This window comes from Crinia signifera, chromosome 4 (genome assembly GCF_055691185.1).
Source record: "Crinia signifera chromosome 4, ASM5569118v1, whole genome shotgun sequence".
NCBI classification, from domain to species: domain Eukaryota; kingdom Metazoa; phylum Chordata; class Amphibia; order Anura; family Myobatrachidae; genus Crinia; species Crinia signifera.
The window spans coordinates 202,356,124-202,375,843 of NC_139220.1; the positions used below are offsets into that span (position 1 = coordinate 202,356,124).

Sequence of the window (19,720 nt, forward strand, 5' to 3'; positions counted from 1 at the left end):
CTGAAAAAACTCTCTGTCTGAGCTCTCAAACCTAGCAGGGTGGCTGGGTGGTAGGGAAGTGGTGGCATGGCGATTAACAATTTTCAGGTAACACATGGCTTGTTGTTATTACAACTAGGCACAGTCGTGCACGTGTGAGTTAGTACAGCGTGTTACACCTGTACATACCTGATACATGCTGTACAGCACAGAGCACACGCACACGTAATACTGTACAATACATGTGTGACTGACAGCGGCACAGGCTGCAGTGTGCGGCAGCTGTCACTAGGTGGCGCGCAGTATCCTACTCTCCCTAGTATATGGGCCGCTCCCGGGTAATGGCTGTCCACGCCTCATTGCTGTTCCTATACAGCCCGCACCTGTAGCACTCGCTGCCCCAGTCTCCTGCAGGACGTCTCCTGAGTCGCCGCTGATCTCGCACTACCAGGTGAGCCCGCGCTATATGCCCTGTACAGCCCCAAGCCGCCATCACCCGCTCGCCCCATCCTCACACGAGTCGGATGGAAGGATTGGCAGCTGCCTGACCCGTAGCTGCTGCTAGTATTACACCAGGGGACTGCTGCCACCTTGGTAACTTGCCCTGTGCCCTCTATAGCCTAACCATCTAGTAGTGCAAAGTCACTCTTTAAGCCAAACATATTTTTAGTAATTTTATATCCCAGGCAATCAAAGCGATATCTTATATAAAACTAATCTTCAGTCATACAACTATACTGACAGTCTGTGACAGGGCTGATGACATGTGGCACAGTGGTTAGCATTGCTGCTTCATAGCTATGACAAGGCTTTGGGTTCCCAACTAGATTGCTGCCTGAGTGGTGTTTGCTTGGATTGCCCCTATCTGTCCAATCTTTTTGCTAAGTTGAAGGAAGTTTATGTGGTAGAGCTTTTAGGATACAGGTCCCAATGTGATAGGGGTTAATTGAACTGTACACTTTTGTTCATGTGCACTGACTGATGTGTTGGGTCCCCATGATAATGTGGATCTGTACACATACATGAAAACGGATTCAGTATTAAATCCCGGCGTTCAAAATCCCGACCGCCAAAATCCCGACGGGGGGACGTGGATCGTCTCCCCCTTGCGGGCTCGCCACGCAGCGGGCACACTAATTTATTCTCCCTCCGAGGTTGTCGTGGACACCCACGGAGGGAGAAAGTGTCGGGATTTCGGCGGTCGGGATTCCGGAGTCGGGATCCTGACCGCCGGGATTTACACTGCATCCCCATGAAAACATCTAATTGTACAGACTTCCAAAAATATGAGGTCCTCCATTTATTTTCTTGACATGAATTTACAAAAATTAAATACTCTTTTGATCTGGCGTAATTATCATTGGATGGGAAATAGATGGAGCAGCACTACATAGTGACCACATCACAGTGTATAGATGTGGGTTATACAAGATGGACTATAAAGTTGTGTTGTTTATTTTGTCTTCTGTTCATATAATTTATTAGGTGTCTTATAGTGCACTTTACGTTTGGAAACCATAGTGATAAAACAAAATGGGATGATAACAGACAGTCATAGATCTGGGAAAGCCCTGCTTACAATTTATAGGGAAACAAGCATTGATTCACCAATATAGGTGTTCTCTATTGTATAATGGTCCACCAGATTGCAAAGGTTCTTTAGTGGGCTATATGATCTGGTGGTCACACCGCAATTTTGCCATGGGACCAATTATGCCAAAAAACAAAGCAGCTATAAAACACTATATCCTACTGAGCAGGTTTCTATGATTTTTGTTCTACAAACCAAATTGTTAGCCATGGACTGGGTACACACCTAAAGACTTATCTGTGCAATCGTTCTGGTAATGTATTGGAACAAAAAAACAATCAACGTTTGCTCCCATACACTGAAAAATGCCAAAAAATACCTACAAATTGGTGATATTAAACAGGTTTAACTAATTTGTCTAGTCATAGTCTGTTTTCTAGCATTTTCCAGCATTTCAATGCTGTTTGCTCCCATACATTACCACCTAACAGATTGGACAGATAAATCTTTAGGTGTGTACCCAGCTCTAGTTGCATAACTTTTGCTTTATGCTATTTAGTGAGTAAGCAATCCTTGCCACGTTAATATTGATTTCTGTTCCGATCTCCATAGTATGTGAAAAGTTGTGTAGAATTTTTTTTTGTATGAGGAAGTACCCATATTGCAGTAATAACCAATACATAGTAATGTATGTAAAAGTTTTCAAATCTTAAAATATGGCCAATTAAGACATGAAACTGTCTAAAAAGCAGAAAAGTAGGTTAAATTATTTGTGACTTGTATGCTGAAGTGTATTGATTAGAAATGTTTTTGCTCTGAATTTTCAGCAAGGAGCAATGGGCCTTACACACGAGCGTTCTGGGGGATGCTACTTCGCTCAGAACGCTCGGTATCTCTCAGCACACAGCGCTGCAGATTGTTGTTTGCTGAGCTCGGTGTCAGGGTCAGTGTTCCCCATTGAGAACACTGGCCCGACCAATGAAAAATAACAGATTCAGACCGGCGGGGCCGCACATTTAAATCACTGTGTGGTCTATACACACAGCAATTTACATGCGTTTTCAGGCATTTTTTGAGTCATTTAGTAAAATAATTAAGAAAATACCTGTATGTCGCCCTGTGTGTGGGGCCCATTACATTTATTCTTTCTAATACTTGTGTGTTGTTGGCGGGTTACCATCGTTCAGCCTGCAGCTTGATATGAAGTAACATTTTGTTTGGCCACAGGTGAGGGCATCCATGTGCTCTTGTTGCCCAAGGATTGTAGTCTTGTTTTGTTTGGTTTTTTTTCTCCAGAACTTAAAGGCCCATTCACACAGGGCGATGTCAGGGCTATTTGTGAGGCTTTGGGATATTTTTTTTTTTCAGTTCAGACAGTCTGGTTTAAATTAATTGTAATAGGCTCATTATTGGATGTGCTACTAGCGCTGGGGCTGTTGAGCCTGACTAGTTGTTGGACTTGAAGGGGTCCAGCACGGGCTTCCATCACCCTGTGTGTATGTACGGAGCATAACTCTCAACACTGATTAACCAAATGGGTTGTTAAAAGTTCCTATAAATCGTATAACCTGGTAGAGTATTATTGGTTCAGATGTAACATTTTGTATAAAATCAAATTGTAGGCTATAAATGTTAATGTTATTCAATCTTTAAATGTGAATATATTTTATCTTGGTGATGTTTAAATATTTCCCCAATACCTTTTTGTTAATATATTATTCACCTGTAGTTTCAATGTAGCAGTTTTGAAATGTTTCTGTTTATACTTTGCCTGTTTTGTATCAAGCATTTGTGACATACAACAGCAGGAGCTGGAATCTGGATCCAACAGTTTACAATGCATTACTTGCATTTTTCTATCGAGTTTTCTAGCCCAGTTAATTATAATGTATTTTATGCATATGTACCAGTGGGGGAAATTCAGTTGTTTATGCGCACCCTATCTCCCATGATGGGAGAGCGGGAAAAGCTATTCAATTATTTTTTTTACTGTGCGTTTTCGGATCCTGCACTGCCGGGTTTACCGGAATACAGGGCCAGATGCACCAAGTTGGAAAAAGTGGAGAATGATAAACTGACAGCCAATCTGCTTTTATCAAACCCAGCCTGTAACATGAGATGGTTGTATCTACTGTATGACTTTTTAAAGCTTGGTGCGTCTGGACCAAAATGTCTAAACCAGACTTAAGTTCTGAGCGCAACTTGAAGTGTCCGTTGGGTTCCCACTTTGAACACGTTTCTGCATGCCAGCATGGGGGCCTAACAGTAAAAATACAGATGCTGGCAGCTATTCATTCCCAAATGGATAAAGAATTGAATTGCTGTCAGGTGCCGGGCACTGACAATCACTTCTGCAGACAATTGAGTGTCATCGTCCTCCCATCCCCCATACAATGTTTAGGCCAGTGTTTCCCTACCTCAGTCATTAAGGCACTCTAACTGTTCAGAATTCAGTAATAACCATGCCGGAGTACAGATGGTTAACTCAAAATGGCTGAGATGCTAATTAAGTAACTTGTACTCAAGCATGGCTATTTTTAAAACCTAGACTGTTAGGGGTAAATTTACTAAGATGGTAGTTATATTGAAGATGGGATGTTGCCATTAGATTCTAGTTTTTAATTTGGCACCTACTATAAGATAGTATCTTATTGGTTGCTGTGGGCAACATCGTGTCTTCAATAGAACTCCTCCTATCCTAGTAAATTTACCCCTTAGTGTTCCTTGAAGTCGCACAGTATTTGTTAAAGCCATACCTCATGAGGCACAAATGTTTACACATAACACTGTACAATCTACATGGTTTTGTTACAGTTAAATATAGTAGTAATTTCCTGCTAACTTCTTAATCTGGGTACACATATAAGGGTCTATGTACCCAGCGATGGTATGGATGGTGCCTGGATCAGCACGTTCGTACACACTTATGAACCGGGGGCCATGCTGCAATAGTTACTGGTGTTCTCCCTCATCTGTACATGCAGGACTATGGAGGTCCTTGTTCACAACCTGTGGGACAACACATAGTTAACGATATAGTGCTTACACACTAGACTGTATGCACAATATTGTTATTGCGCATACACTTAACCACTTCAGTGGTATGGCCGTAAATTTTCCAGGCTCAGGTGCGCTGCCGCAGCGTCCCAGAAAATTTCCGGACATACCACCAATATGAAGGTGTGCGCCAGTGGTGCATCACCTCTCCGAGCGCCCACTACAGTGATTGCTCCCCTCCCCTCCTGTCGCTCTCCCGCTTCAGCGATTGTACTCCGGAGCTCCCCTGCCGATGCCCCCACTGCCATTAGTTGCAGTGACCAGGTGGCAGGCTCGGGAATGTTTGGCGTGGCTCAGGGAGACTCTGGAGTTTGGACGCCCGAGCCTAACAACTGGTCACTGTCTGCTGTGAATGGTGGCTGGGGCAGCGGCAGGGGAGCTGCGGCGTACGATTGTCAGAGCGGAGATGAAGGGAGGTGGCCCTACGTTGGTTTTGCTGGGGCAAGGCAAACCTGCCCTGGTAGGTTTGTCCTGCCCCAGCAAAACCCACCACTCCAGGGGTTAATGATTATCATCCAATGTGTATGCACCTTTACAGACAGTTCAGTTAAACTGAACTAAAATAAAGTTACAAGTACATTTGTAAAGGCGCACACACTAGATGATCTTTAGCAATATTGTTTCATTATTGAGCATATCATCTAATGTGTATGCACTATATTGTTAACACCCCCCTTTCCCAGTCGTCTTAACATGCACCAAAATTTTTACTATATCATCGATGACTGCATGTTCTGAGCAGGGGCTGGGTGATGTTACTAAATGATAATATTAGTGATATCGTTCAGTATGTTTGCACTATATCGTTTGTCCAGAAGTTCTGCTGACATACATGCTGTTACATGAGGTTTTGCTTTAAGGTTATGGTGTGGTATAGCTATTCACCAAAATGTAACAGAATTCAATGGGCAACTCTTTAATAAAAGGCAGCAGAAAATCATCAGTTCTGACAATCAAGGACAAGTGAAATTGCATAGTTATCTTTTGATATTTTGGATTGATCGGTTTCCATATAATGTATACTCTCTAGTCTGGCATGTTGTAAATGGCAAACGTTGTTACTTTTCATTAATCCAGTTGGTGGGGCATTTAGAGGGATGTTATGTGAATCGCATTTTTTCCCTTGTACATTATGGAAGACTAATTTCCCATGGAACGTTGTCTGAAAGTTTCTGTAGCTGCTTATTTCTCGAATGAGGCTTTTTCTACAGGACAAAATAAATGAAAGATATATAGCAGCGCTGATATTACAATGTAGAAAGATTTATTACACAATTAAAAACAGAAATAAATAAAATACATTAATGAACCAATTGGTGCAAAACAATGACAAGAATAAGTGGTGGGACTGGACCCAATTATAGTCACCAAAAGTTGAATGGTAATGAACCTGCTCTGATCCAGAGAGATTGAAGGAGGGGAGTCCTTTATGGCCACTTGAATGGTGTCCTGAAGCGAGAGTGTTAATGGACTACAACCGATGGCAGATGTGGAATTAGCCCAATCGGGAGTCCCGCTGAGGTGGAAAGGTCAGGTGTCCAGACAAGGAATGTAGGCTTGAGACTCTCAAAGAAGTTGGTTTTCGATCAGATATTCTTAGCAGGTGAGGCAGTCCTCGGTGCAAATTGAGGTTTTTGGAGGTGAAGTGGGTCCAGGCAGGGGGTGTCACCAACGCGTTTCGCAGTTCTCAGACTGCTTTGTCAAGGTGTCTGTTTAGGTCCATGGGAGCCATTTTTATACCTGACTGCCCATGTGTTCATTAGCATACCAAATTGGTTCACATTACAATAAAAACATTAAATGGAATTACTCGGAGACAAAGAGTATTTAGTATCATTGTACATTGCCAGTCTAATGACTATTTTAATATAAATGTAAGCCAAAAAACGTATTTATAAAGCAAGCATATATATAAGCACTTCCGGGTTATTTGCCAGGTCATTAGCATAATAACTTCCGGTTTTGTGCTACTCGTTTAAATAAACCCATTATTAAGATCTGCGGTGGTGGTATAGCGCTACTTAAAAATGTGGCTGGTAGATGGGGTAATCGCCCCGTTACTCACATATAAACTGCAGCATCAGGGCATAATCTGTGTAGATCGTAAATCGTGAATCCAGGAAGTGACGTTACGCCCGACTTTAGCCGGTGCGTACGTCACCTCCAGTTCTGTAGTGTACACAACCCGTTGTCTTGGATACCTGGCTGCGTAGGAAGTGACGTCCCGCCGAGATACGGCGTTCACGTCACATACACACAGCCAGTTGTCATGGATGCCGGGCTGAGATGGGATTGACGGTACGCCGAAATACAGCGCCCACGTCACATCCGGTCAGCTGAGTTGTGGCACGTATTTCCGGCCATCTGAAACGCAAATTGCGTGTCATTATCGATACTCATCTTTTCCGGATGTTGTGTCTCACACTTGTGTTGTCATAGCAACACCTGTAATTTGATGGTATGTTATATCTGGAATATGACACTTTAGTGAACGCCATCATGGTGACTCATAAGAAGGGGATATATCACATGTAAGCTTTGATAAACATAAACATAATCGTGACAACTGGCATAAAGGTATAAGGCACGTATAAGGTTCTGTTCATACATCATTACATCAAACATATAGGTGTTTGGGGGTCCGATTTATTTTACATATAATGGTTATTATTAGACAGAAGAGATTTGAAAAGGCTACATTATTATTGAAGAGAGATAAAAGTATATATAAAAAGGAAGAATATAAAACATGATAATATAAGGAATATCCTTTATATACATGTATTGGCAGAGAGTAATATGCATTCATAAAGGGTGTATCTGTGATTCTTCAATAGTTGATGCAAATTAATACTCATATGTCGAAAAAGCTTGAGGTGAATCATAGGGATCTAAGTTATACATTTTATAATGCGATTAATAGAGTATCTTATAGTGCTAGTACCAAGACATTCCACAATATTAGTACCTGGGAGTGTCGTTTTACCCAAGTTACAGTCTGTGGCATCTCTCTCACTAGAATTAAAACGTACCTTCAATATTTTTAGTATTTTTAGTATTTTATAGCTTTTTCTCAGTATTTTATACTGTCTTCCATACGTGGACATTTTAGACAAGACTTGTGAAAATTTTAGAAAAATAATACTAATGATAATTTAAACTGGATTTAAATAAATTAAAAATAATAATTTAAAAATTAATAATAATATGCAAATATAATGAAGGGGGTCAGGGAGAAAGGAGATGGTTAGTACTCAAAAAATAATAATAATAAGTTCTTGCTCAAAGGACAACATTAAGTTCAAGTGAATCATTTAGACCTTTCGGGTGAAGGGAGTTGAATTTAAAGATCCAGTATATTTCTTGGCTGCATAAAGTTCTAAATCTGTTACCACCTCTTTTGCTGATCTCTATTTGTTCTATGCCTAATATACTAAGATCTTTAGGGTCACTTCTATGTTGTTCAAAGAAATGGCGGGACACACTGTGTAACAGATTTTTATTTATAATGTTTCTGCGGTGTTCAAGGAATCTCACTCGCATGGGTCTGGTGGTTCTACCCACATATTTCAGACCGCATGTGCAGGTTAAAAGGTACACTACATAGTCGCTGTTACAGTTTATAAAGTTTTTAATCACATAGGGATTCTTTTCCCCTTCAATACTAATGGATTTAGTCTTATTTTGAATATATCCACAGGTGATGCATGTGTTCCGTCCACATTTGTAGCATCCATGAATTTTGTTAGGTAGCCACATATTGGAGGTTCCTGATGTTATAGTCGGGTCTTCAAGGTTATGTTTTAGCTCTTTTAGTTCACTGGGCGCCAACAAAGTTTTCAGGGTTTTATTTCTTTTAAAGATGAATGATGGTTTAATGGGAAGTATATCTCTTAGGGTGTGGTCTTGTTTTAATATGTCATAATTCTTCTGTACAATTTTTTTAATCTCCTTATATTGGGAATTAAAGGTGGAAATGAAAGAAATGTTTTTATCATCTTTTTGATTTGTCTGTTTTTTCTTCTTATTTTGAACTAATGTATTTCTATCGTATTTTTTAACTTCTACTATCGCGTTATTAACCAGATCTTTAGGATAACCTCTGGACATAAAGGATTTTGCTAGATCTGTCGCCTGAGACTCAAATGAATTTAGATCTGAGCAATTACGTCTCAGACGAAGCATTTGGCCCCTGGGAATATTCTTCTTCCAAGACGGATGATGTGCACTTTGATAGTGCAGATATGAATCCGTGTTGACAGTTTTTTTATAATTGGAGGTATGGATTTTGTTACCTCTAGCCTCTAGGCTGATATCCAAGAAGTCCATTTTACAGGGGTGAAAAGAATATGTGAATTTAAAATTATATAAATTAGAATTAAGGTGTGTGACAAAAGTGAGTGCTGAAGATAGATCCCCATCCCAAATAATAAAAAGATCATCTATGTAACGGCCATAGAGGACCAGGTTCGCCTCCCAGCCGCCCCCCCACACTAGGAGGTCTTCTACCTCCCCCATGTAGAGGTTGGCATAGCTGGGCGCGAACCTGGTCCCCATGGCCGTTCCCATAGTCTGAAGATAGTGAGTATTAAGAAACGAAAAATAATTGTGATTGAGTATAAAAGTGATAGAGTCTATAATAAATTGAATATGTTCCACACTGAGGTCCCCATCTTGGTAGAGTCTTTTTTCTACCGCTCTAATGCCCAGTTGGTGGGGAATGTTGGAATAAAGACTTTGTACATCCAACGTTAGAAATGCATATGAGTCTTTCCACTCTATTTGGTTGATTAGATTTAAAAAATGAGTGGTATCTTTTATGTGAGACCTCAGTGTGGACACCCGTGGTTGTAAGTAAGTGTCAACATAATGGGAAAGATTAGAAGTTAGGGACCCGACACCAGAAATAATGGGACGGCCAGGGGGTGCGGTAAGGGATTTGTGTATCTTGGGGAGGTGGTAATATACAGGAGTAATTGGATGATCAGTCAGGAGGAAGCGGAATTCATCTTTAGTGATGATGTTTGCTTCACGTGCTTGGTCGAGTAATATTCCCAGGGATTTGATGAATCTCGGAGTGGGGTCTGAGGATAATTTCTCATAGGTCCCCTCGTCCTCAAGCTGTCTCAGGGCCTCACAGATGTAGTCCTCCCGGTTTTGAATAATTATTCCCCCCCCCTTGTCCGCCTGTTTTATTGTAATAGAACTGTCTTTGATTAATTTATTGAGAGTTATTTTCTCATATCTCGTCAGGTTATCTTTTATTGTTTTTCTTTTTGTATTCTGTGTGGAGCAGATATTTTTAAAGTCTTCAAGGGTTAACCTATAAAAACTTTCTATAAAGGTGCCTTTTGATTTTATTGGAAAAAAATCCGATTTGTTTTTTATTGAGCTCTTATCTATATTAAACAGTTTTTGAGTGGGATGTTCTGGGGGGTTGTTTTCATCCAGAAGCATCATTAGTGAAGAGAGTGCTTCATCATCTTCACTATCGAGGAGGATGGGCATTGCGGGATCGTCTATTGTTTTTAATTTTTTATTAGCAAAATATTTCTGCCTACAGAGTGTCCTTACGAATCTATTCAATTCTACAAATAAATTAAAAATGTTTGCTGGGGTGGTGGGTGAGAATTTTAAACCTTTATTGAGCAATCTCGTCTCTTCCGAAGATAGGGGTCTGGAGGATAGATTAAAAACTACTTTAGGTTCGTCTTCGAACATTTTGTTTTTTGATCTTTTTAGTTGAATTTTCTTGCCCCCCCTTCTCCCTCTACACTTGAAAACCTTCTCCTTTTGGGGGTCCCTTCCCTCTGATCTTTTTCCAGGTGATGGTTCCTTCTCTGGGGTATGTCTAAAAAATCCTGATCTCTTCTGGAGTCATTATAATTCTTTCTAGAGTTTGGGTCCTTGGGTCTAGCTCCCTGTGATCTATAGGAATTTTTTCTATAGGGGCGTTCCCTATTTTGATGGTCTCTGCTGTGTTCAAAGTTGGGACTGTCATAGACCCTAAGGTTCTTAATTTTTTCAGATTGTTTCTGATATGGGGGATCTCTATTATATGTTCTTTGTTTATGTTTCTCCCTAAAAGCTCTGATGTTACCTGAGTTGTAGTCGTCTAAATCTCTCTGAAATTTTTTACATTTATTATCAATAATATTTTGTTCAAATTTGGTAATCTTATCTATTGTTAATAAGTCTCTTTCTCTATACTCTGCTGTGTGATTGAAAGTTTCAAGTTTGTTTTTTAGAGTCTCTATCTGTGCTTCAAAGGACTTTGTTTTCTGTATTCTAAATTCAATCACCAGTTCAAGAAGCATGAAGGAACATTTATCCAGTATAGTATCCCACTTTTCTTGGAAAATACTATCACCATTAAAAATTGATGGCTTAAAAAGCCTTAAACCTCTTGGGATCATTTTTTTATCTGAATACTTCTGGAGGTTTGTCGCGTCCAGCCAATTCTTTGTCTCGGATTTTAACAAATCCTCCAGAAGGTTAAAGTCATCTTTAAGATTATCCACATTTTTAACAATACATTCCGTGGGTTTTTCCCACTTAGAAAAATAATTTTGTCTCCGAGTAAGTCTGTCATTGTAATTGAGAAAGCAACTCATGGTAGCTGCTCCGTAGGACTAAAAATTGAAGAAAAACGAAACCAACCAAGGTTGGTGTGGAGCGCTTATCAGGGGTTGCTTTGGTCAAGTAGCTGCTGCTAAAGGGAGTAGTCAGCTCCCAAATAGAAAGGAATAAATAAATGAAAGATATATAGCAGCGCTGATATATGTGGGTAGAACCACCAGACCCATGCGAGTGAGATTCCTTGAACACCGCAGAAACATTATAAATAAAAATCTGTTACACAGTGTGTCCCGCCATTTCTTTGAACAACATAGAAGTGACCCTAAAGATCTTAGTATATTAGGCATAGAACAAATAGAGATCAGCAAAAGAGGTGGTAACAGATTTAGAACTTTATGCAGCCAAGAAATATACTGGATCTTTAAATTCAACTCCCTTCACCCGAAAGGTCTAAATGATTCACTTGAACTTAATGTTGTCCTTTGAGCAAGAACTTATTATTATTATTTTTTGAGTACTAACCATCTCCTTTCTCCCTGACCCCCTTCATTATATTTGCATATTATTATTAATTTTTAAATTATTATTTTTAATTTATTTAAATCCAGTTTAAATTATCATTAGTATTATTTTTCTAAGATTTTCACAAGTCTTGTCTAAAATGTCCACGTATGGAAGACAGTATAAAATACTGAGAAAAAGCTATAAAATACTACAAATATTGAAGGTACGTTTTAATTCTAGTGAGAGAGATGCCACATAGACTGTAACTTGGGTAAAACGACACTCCCAGGTACTAATATTGTGGAATGTCTTGGTACTAGCACTATAAGATACTCTATTAATCACATTATAAAATGTATAACTTAGATCCCTATGATTCACCTCAAGCTTTTTCGACATATGAGTATTAATTTGCATCAACTATTGAAGAATCACAGATACACCCTATATGAATGCATATTACTCTCTGCCAATACATGTATATAAAGGATATTCCTTATATTATCATGTTTTATATTCTTCCTTTTTATATATACTTTTATCTCTCTTCTCTCTTTAATAATAATGTAGCCTTTTCAAATCTCTTCTGTCTAATAATAACCATTATATGTAAAATAAATCGGACCCCCAAACACCTATATGTTTGATGTAATGATGTATGAACAGAACCTTATACGTGCCTTATACCTTTATGCCAGTTGTCACGATTATGTTTATGTTTATCAAAGCTTACATGTGATATATCCCCTTCTTATGAGTCACCATGATGGCGTTCACTAAAGTGTCATATTCCAGATATAACATACCATCAAATTACAGGTGTTGCTATGACAACACAAGTGTGAGACACAACATCCGGAAAAGATGAGTATCGATAATGACACGCAATTTGCGTTTCAGATGGCCGGAAATACGTGCCACAACTCAGCTGACCGGATGTGACGTGGGCGCTGTATTTCGGCGTACCGTCAATCCCATCTCAGCCCGGCATCCATGACAACTGGCTGTGTGTATGTGACGTGAACGCCGTATCTCGGCGGGACGTCACTTCCTACGCAGCCAGGTATCCAAGACAACGGGTTGTGTACACTACAGAACTGGAGGTGACGTACGCACCGGCTAAAGTCGGGCGTAACGTCACTTCCTGGATTCACGATTTACGATCTACACAGATTATGCCCTGATGCTGCAGTTTAAATGTGAGTAACGGGGCGATTACCCCATCTACCAGCCACATTTTTAAGTAGTGCTATACCACCACCGCAGATCTTAATAATGGGTTTATTTAAACGAGTAGCACAAAACCGGAAGTTATTATGCTAATGACCTGGCAAATAACCCGGAAGTGCTTATATATATGCTTGCTTTATAAATACGTTTTTTGGCTTACATTTATATTAAAATAGTCATTAGACTGGCAATGTACAATGATACTAAATACTCTTTGTCTCCGAGTAATTCCATTTAATGTTTTTATTGTTTTTATTGTAATGTGAACCAATTTGGTATGCTAATGAACACATGGGCAGTCAGGTATAAAAATGGCTCCCATGGACCTAAACAGACACCTTGACAAAGCAGTCTGAGAACTGCGAAACGCGTTGGTGACACCCCCTGCCTGGACCCACTTCACCTCCAAAAACCTCAATTTGCACCGAGGACTGCCTCACCTGCTAAGAATATCTGATCGAAAACCAACTTCTTTGAGAGTCTCAAGCCTACATTCCTTGTCTGGACACCTGACCTTTCCACCTCAGCGGGACTCCCGATTGGGCTAATTCCACATCTGCCATCGGTTGTAGTCCATTAACACTCTCGCTTCAGGACACCATTCAAGTGGCCATAAAGGACTCCCCTCCTTCAATCTCTCTGGATCAGAGCAGGTTCATTACCATTCAACTTTTGGTGACTATAATTGGGTCCAGTCCCACCACTTATTCTTGTCATTGTTTTGCACCAATTGGTTCATTAATGTATTTTATTTATTTCTGTTTTTAATTGTGTAATAAATCTTTCTACATTGTAATATCAGCGCTGCTATATATCTTTCATTTATTTATTCCTTTCTATTTGGGAGCTGACTACTCCCTTTAGCAGCAGCTACTTGACCAAAGCAACCCCTGATAAGCGCTCCACACCAACCTTGGTTGGTTTCGTTTTTCTACAGGACAATCTGCCCTGTGTTGATGTGGCCAAGGTGAGCTGAAACCGGTCATACTGACAGATAGTTAATTATTGGTGTCAAAATTCAGTAGGTGTGCAGGTCTGCCATGTTACACAGTTCATAGTAACATTGAGATGAGATGCATTGTTCTGGAGAACAGCAAGCAGAGCTCTGTGGACATTGCCAATATAGCTTCAGAGGGAGGAATAAGATTTTTATTTAAATTGGAAAACTGATTACATCAGTTATTCATAATATCCTCTACGAACAGAAGTTACAGCTACTATATCTTGATAGAAAAACCTCGCAATGTATTTTTACAATCCGTTGTGGATTTGTCATCTCTTATGACATCGCTTATGGAAGCCATTAGTCTGCATCACCATTCGTAGAGTTCAATGTGAAACACTTTATTTTTTTTATTTTTTTAGGAAGTTGAACTCTTGTCCACTGAATGGTCCTTTTGGTAGAAAACTTGTTAGAGCTTTTAATTTGTACTGCATAAAGAATATTGGGAAAGGCCCTATAAGGCAAGATCAGAGAAGACTGGCATCATTTCTTTGAGCTCCAGAATGTATCAAAACTCGAATGTGTTTTAACTGAAACCTTCCATAGTCCAAACTAGTGCCACTTTTTTCAAAGAGTCTTTACACCATTATGTGATCTGGGTAGACCCAGCAAAACTCAGTGGAAAAGGGATATTCTAGTTCCTTGAGAACAGCATTTGGGAACCTCTGCCATAGATTTTCAGAGTTCATTCCAGATTTTGTTGCTGTAATAAAAGGTGAATATGTTGAATGACGCACTTCTAATCGGATAGAATAACATTTATAGCAAATTAAACTTTTTGCATTTCATAAGACTAAATATAATTCTAGACATATTGGGGGAAATTTACTAAAGGAAATTTGTAAAAAATAGGTGTATTTGTATCCAGAAATACACTTATTTTTGACATTTACTATCCCGAAAATACGGCAATTCGTATTGATAGCGCATCAATACGAATACGAATTGCCATATTTTTTGGGATAGTAAATGTCAAAAATAAGTGTATTTCTGGACACAAATACACCTATTTTTTTTTACAAATTTTCTTTAGTAAATTTCCCCCATATTCCTCACCAGGTTTTTTGGGGGTTTGGTAGGCTTTATAAAGACCTAATCAAAGATCAAAGAAAAATATGAAGTTTTTTTTTTTGCAAAATCACTTCTAAAGTTGGATGACACGCTAATCTTTGTTTTAAGTTTAAACCTCTTGTACCACCTCCACTAGGGGATTCTTTATATGATCATAATACCTGGTTATGTGGGAGCCAGACAGCCTGTTAAAAGTTACAATACCAGAAGAAGCTGCGTTTGTCCTTACCCCCTTTTAAAGTGATGGTCTTATTTGCTCTGCATGGTAGGCAGTGATGGGAGCAACTCTAAAACATTCATAAATAATATAGTACAGAGGTGGGTATAATGCTAAAGCATTGTGGTTTTTGTGAGTGATGTATTATGATCAGGGAGGTACAATTGTCTGAATTTCAGAGTGATTTTTCTTTTCTTACCCCTCATCCATTTTTCATTTTCTTTTTGGACCATGTTCAATATGTCTGCCATGCTGACCTAGATGCACTTAATGCCAATTGGGTATTGGTCCAAAATCTAGTGTAACTAAGCCCACAATTCAGTTTTTTTGCAATACCATTTAAAGTGTATAGTGCTTTAATTAAATTGTTCTACATACCTCCCAACTGTCACGATTACAGCGGGACAGTCCCGATTTTTGGGTCTTGTCCCGCTGCGGGGGGGGTGGCAGTTGGGAGACCCCCCAATCTAATAGAATAGACGCTGTGCGCATGCGCACAGCGTCTATTCTCGTATGAAAATGAGGTTGCGGCTAATTAGCATACACCCACCCTCATTTGCATATGCCCCGCCCCCTTTTCAGGCGCTCGATTGTCCCTATTTCATTTCATCAGAAGTTGGGAGGTATGCTTCTAGTTGGAGTGGAAGAGTATAAAGATCCCTCTGGAAACGTTTGATTCAACAGAATGGTCCTGATTTAGCCATTCAGATAGCCACACATCAGCAGTCTTATCACTGCGCGTGCGTCTTCAGATGCCAGAGGCATTCATTTACATCTTTGTCTAGTGTGCAATATTCAGAGTCTGCCATATCCCCTCTTGCTGCTAAATGAGTGTAATTGGGCAGAAGTGGGACGTTGTTATTGGTATAAGTTTGTCTTGTACAAATGCATGCTTATGGATATGGCTGACTCTGCAGTCACATAGATATGGCAGACTACAGTTGAAATTCAGCTACTTAAATAGTTAGTTTCTTATATAGCGCAGCATATTCCGTTGCGCTTTACAATTGGAACTTGAATTGCTTTGCATGAAACACACAAGCTGTCGCTATACTGTATACCTAGCCTTACCCAGCTACATCTTCTAATATTGGAACAACTAGTCTTCAGGACCTTAGCTTGTTAATGACTAGCATGTTTGTTTAGCTTATATATGCTTTAGGAATCTGAAGTTGTGCTTGAAAATCCAGTATGACCAGTTGCAAAACAGAGCACAGATCTGTAATATATATATATATATATATATAGCCTACTAGAGTTTGCTAAGGACTAAGCCTTGGATATTTAGGATCTAAGATCTGAAATTAGTTTTCTTTCAATACATGTTTTATGATGTTCTAGTTTTCAGAAAATTCAGTTTAGGGATTTATGCAGTGCATGAAAATAAAACGAAACCATGCAACATATAATTTTTAAAGCACTATGCCTCTATTGCCGATGTGCAGTGGCATCACTTACCGCTTCTGAAAGTTAGCGTTGCTTTGCGAGATCGGGTCATGGCTAAGTGCACCAACCCCTTTTGCCTTGGTAAATAAAAAGGATATTTTAACATTTTGAATGGTATTGGAAAGCATTAGAACACAAGAAGAATCCTAGGCTTTTCTCATGACTTAAACCAAATGTTGCATTTGGGAACAAACTTTATTTGACACCTAAAACCATATGCAGTGTTAAGCTGGGTAAAGACTAGATGGTATTTTGTACGATGGCCGATGGAAGACCATGCTATGGGCCATGCTTGCTTCGTTGCTGCTGCCTTCGGCAGTGTGTATGTACCCGGATTCCCTGTTCTGACTATCTAATCCAGAACAGATTTAACAGATATCAATGATTGGCTATCCATCAGGTAACTGGGGATGTTCAACTTTAAAAATACCTGATTTATCTATTTTGACCATTTTTGGGTTAGAATTGATTTTGTTGAACATGTTGTATTTCTCTGATCCTCTGTCCTAGGTTTCAGCAGAATGGTGTTTTATCCCGGTATTCCCACCCATGAGTCACAATTGCTCCAAAGGTATTTATGATTAGAGACCCGCCCCGGCTTCGCATAAGAAGCAATAATTATCTATAGCCAGATGACTTCTGATTTTTGTAGTTGGTTTGGGAATACCTTGTCGACAACGGCTTGAATGTTCAGTTCTGAAAACAACCCAGAACGACTTTGTTCAGGAGGTGAATCTTTCAACATCGTCTAGTGTTTATGCTGTGAATGATGGACGACTACCAAATATGCACGTACCCGCGGGTCGTTAAAGACCATAGTCATCATCCATGCATGCAGGTCAATTTTGCTATGGTCGTTAACATTGATTGTTTTTTCAATAGAAAAAGGACCTGCATCGTTTGTGGTCGTTTGTCATCCGTCGTGCACCAGCGATCACTGCAATGCTGAGGTCATTCTTTTTCACTTCAAGGGTGAAAATGAACGATGGTAGTTAACGATGTGACACATCGTTGTGTGTGTATGGACCTTGACATGCACAAAGGTTCCAGGAATTCTTTCTAGTAACTAAACTTCTCTATAAAATGTCACCCTACCACTGACTTCCAAAACATCTGATTTGTATAATGCAATGTAGTTTATAGACAGTTTATAGACACCCTGGTTAAAATGATCACCATATTAGATAATATGTAGAATATAAAAAAAATAGTAAAGTCGTAATTCTCTAGGCCCTTTACTGTAGAGACACTTGCAAGATAAAGATGCAGTTTTACCTTACCTTATATTATATTGGAGTTCGCTGTACTTATTTGATCCTTTTTATTTTTTTAGCTTGATTTAATAACACACATTAACTTTTTTAAGTCATATAATTTTGCTTTCAATATCCTTGCATTTTAACATGGGATTGCATTGTAACCTGTGCAGAGAAAGCTACATTTGGGTGGGATGTGTTGAAACTGAAATCTAAATTGAAGTGTAAAAATAAAGCAGCCAGTATTTACTCTGCATAGGTACAAAATGGCACCCAAATGTGACTTTCTGCACATGTTACATCTGACCCACCTGCATGGAACAAGGTTTTGTCCATTAAAGGAGTTTGCTTTTGCAAACCAAACTGAATCACCCCCTCCCCCATATACAGCTTAGAGAGGGACCTAAACAGCCTAGTTCGATATGGTTGGGAAATATACAGTATGGTTGTGTTATTTTATTAGAGGAGTTTATTGGCAATTGAAGAGCGAATACTGCTTTGGTGTTTTATGGAGTATAATTTTAGAATTGTAATGAATTCATAGGTGCATCGGTCACATGTGGGTAATTTGTTTAAAGGTTGCGTTGTTCATGAGAACTGGCGCACTGCAGATATGTATCAGTGGCTCATAATCCATTTTATGTGTAGTGCAAATTGCTATGTCCAGTTCATAGACCTAATACATACATACAACCAGTGGTGTAGCTAGGTGACACGGTGCCCGGAGCAATGTTTCGCGCCCCCCTTTCTCCCTGATTTGTAGTAGGCGGGGCTATTGCGCAGTGAAAAGGGGGCACAACCTAACATTATACCCCACACCGTAATGCCCATTGCACATTTTAGTGAACTTTGTAATACCAATTACACATAAAGCCACATGCCGTAATGCCAATTACACATAAGGCCACACATAATGCCCATTGTATGCTATATAACAAACCGTAATGCCCATTACACATTTGACACATAAATACTCTATGCCGGGGACTGAAATTGCTAGTTGCCAAGGGGGACTGAAATTGCTCATGGCCAAGGGGGACTGAATTCTGCAGCAGCCTGCTCCTGGCTCCCCGCCGCTATTTTCAATTCAAGTCTCCTGCTGGACTGCTAGCCAATAGGCGCTCACTGTCCAGCAGCCACCAATGCTGCTTCTGATTGGCTGCTGGACCGCAAACGCCTATTGGCTAGCAGTCCAGCGGGAGACGTGAATTGAAAATAGCAGCGAACAACATGTCACCCAGACACAGCAGGGAGTGGACGAGCTGGCGGTGCAGGCATGGCTCCGGCGCCCTGTGATCTTCCGGAGCTAGTACTCTGTCAGCTCTACCCTCGCAACGCGCCTGCATACAACCTGATCCTATTATCTTTTGTTTTCTAGATTTATTGCATGAACTGCAGTAAATGCATATTAAAAACATGGGCATTGCTACGAACATGCAAAATAAGACCTTAAAATAACAAAACTACATATTTCTAAACTATGCCAAGGTCTGTAGTGCCATTAATTGCAATTGATAAGGGAACCAGGTGTATGGCCACTTGTGGTTCACAACATAGTGTTTGCAATAAAAAATGTGTAGATGTATGCATCATGGTCTCCTTCATAGTATGTGTTTGTTTTATTGGACTTACGAGACAAGTATAGTGTATAATCAAATGTTTAGAATATGTAAATTATTACACAAGGCATCCGCATTGGTGATCAGCAGAACGTTTACAGCGGATGTTACACATTTTAATAGCAAGGGCACCTGCTGTCATTACTCAGCATTTTACAGTATGTCATTATGAGCAAACTTGGTTCCTTTTTAGATTAATATCCAAAGTGGCAATTTAATTATCGTAAC

The 19,720-nt window shown here is 39.7% G+C and overlaps 1 protein-coding gene across 1 annotated transcript in view; it reads left to right on the forward strand.

Moving 5' to 3' along the window:
• The first annotated feature begins 278 nt into the window (after window positions 1-278).
• The window catches only part of PROSER2 (proline and serine rich 2), a 38,148-nt gene continuing 18,706 nt past the window's right edge, over window positions 279-19,720 (forward strand). Inside the window, exon 1 of the mRNA XM_083183461.1 lies at window positions 279-430. The gene's annotated coding sequence lies outside the window, so the exon portion shown is untranslated. The remainder of the gene's footprint in view (window positions 431-19,720) is intronic.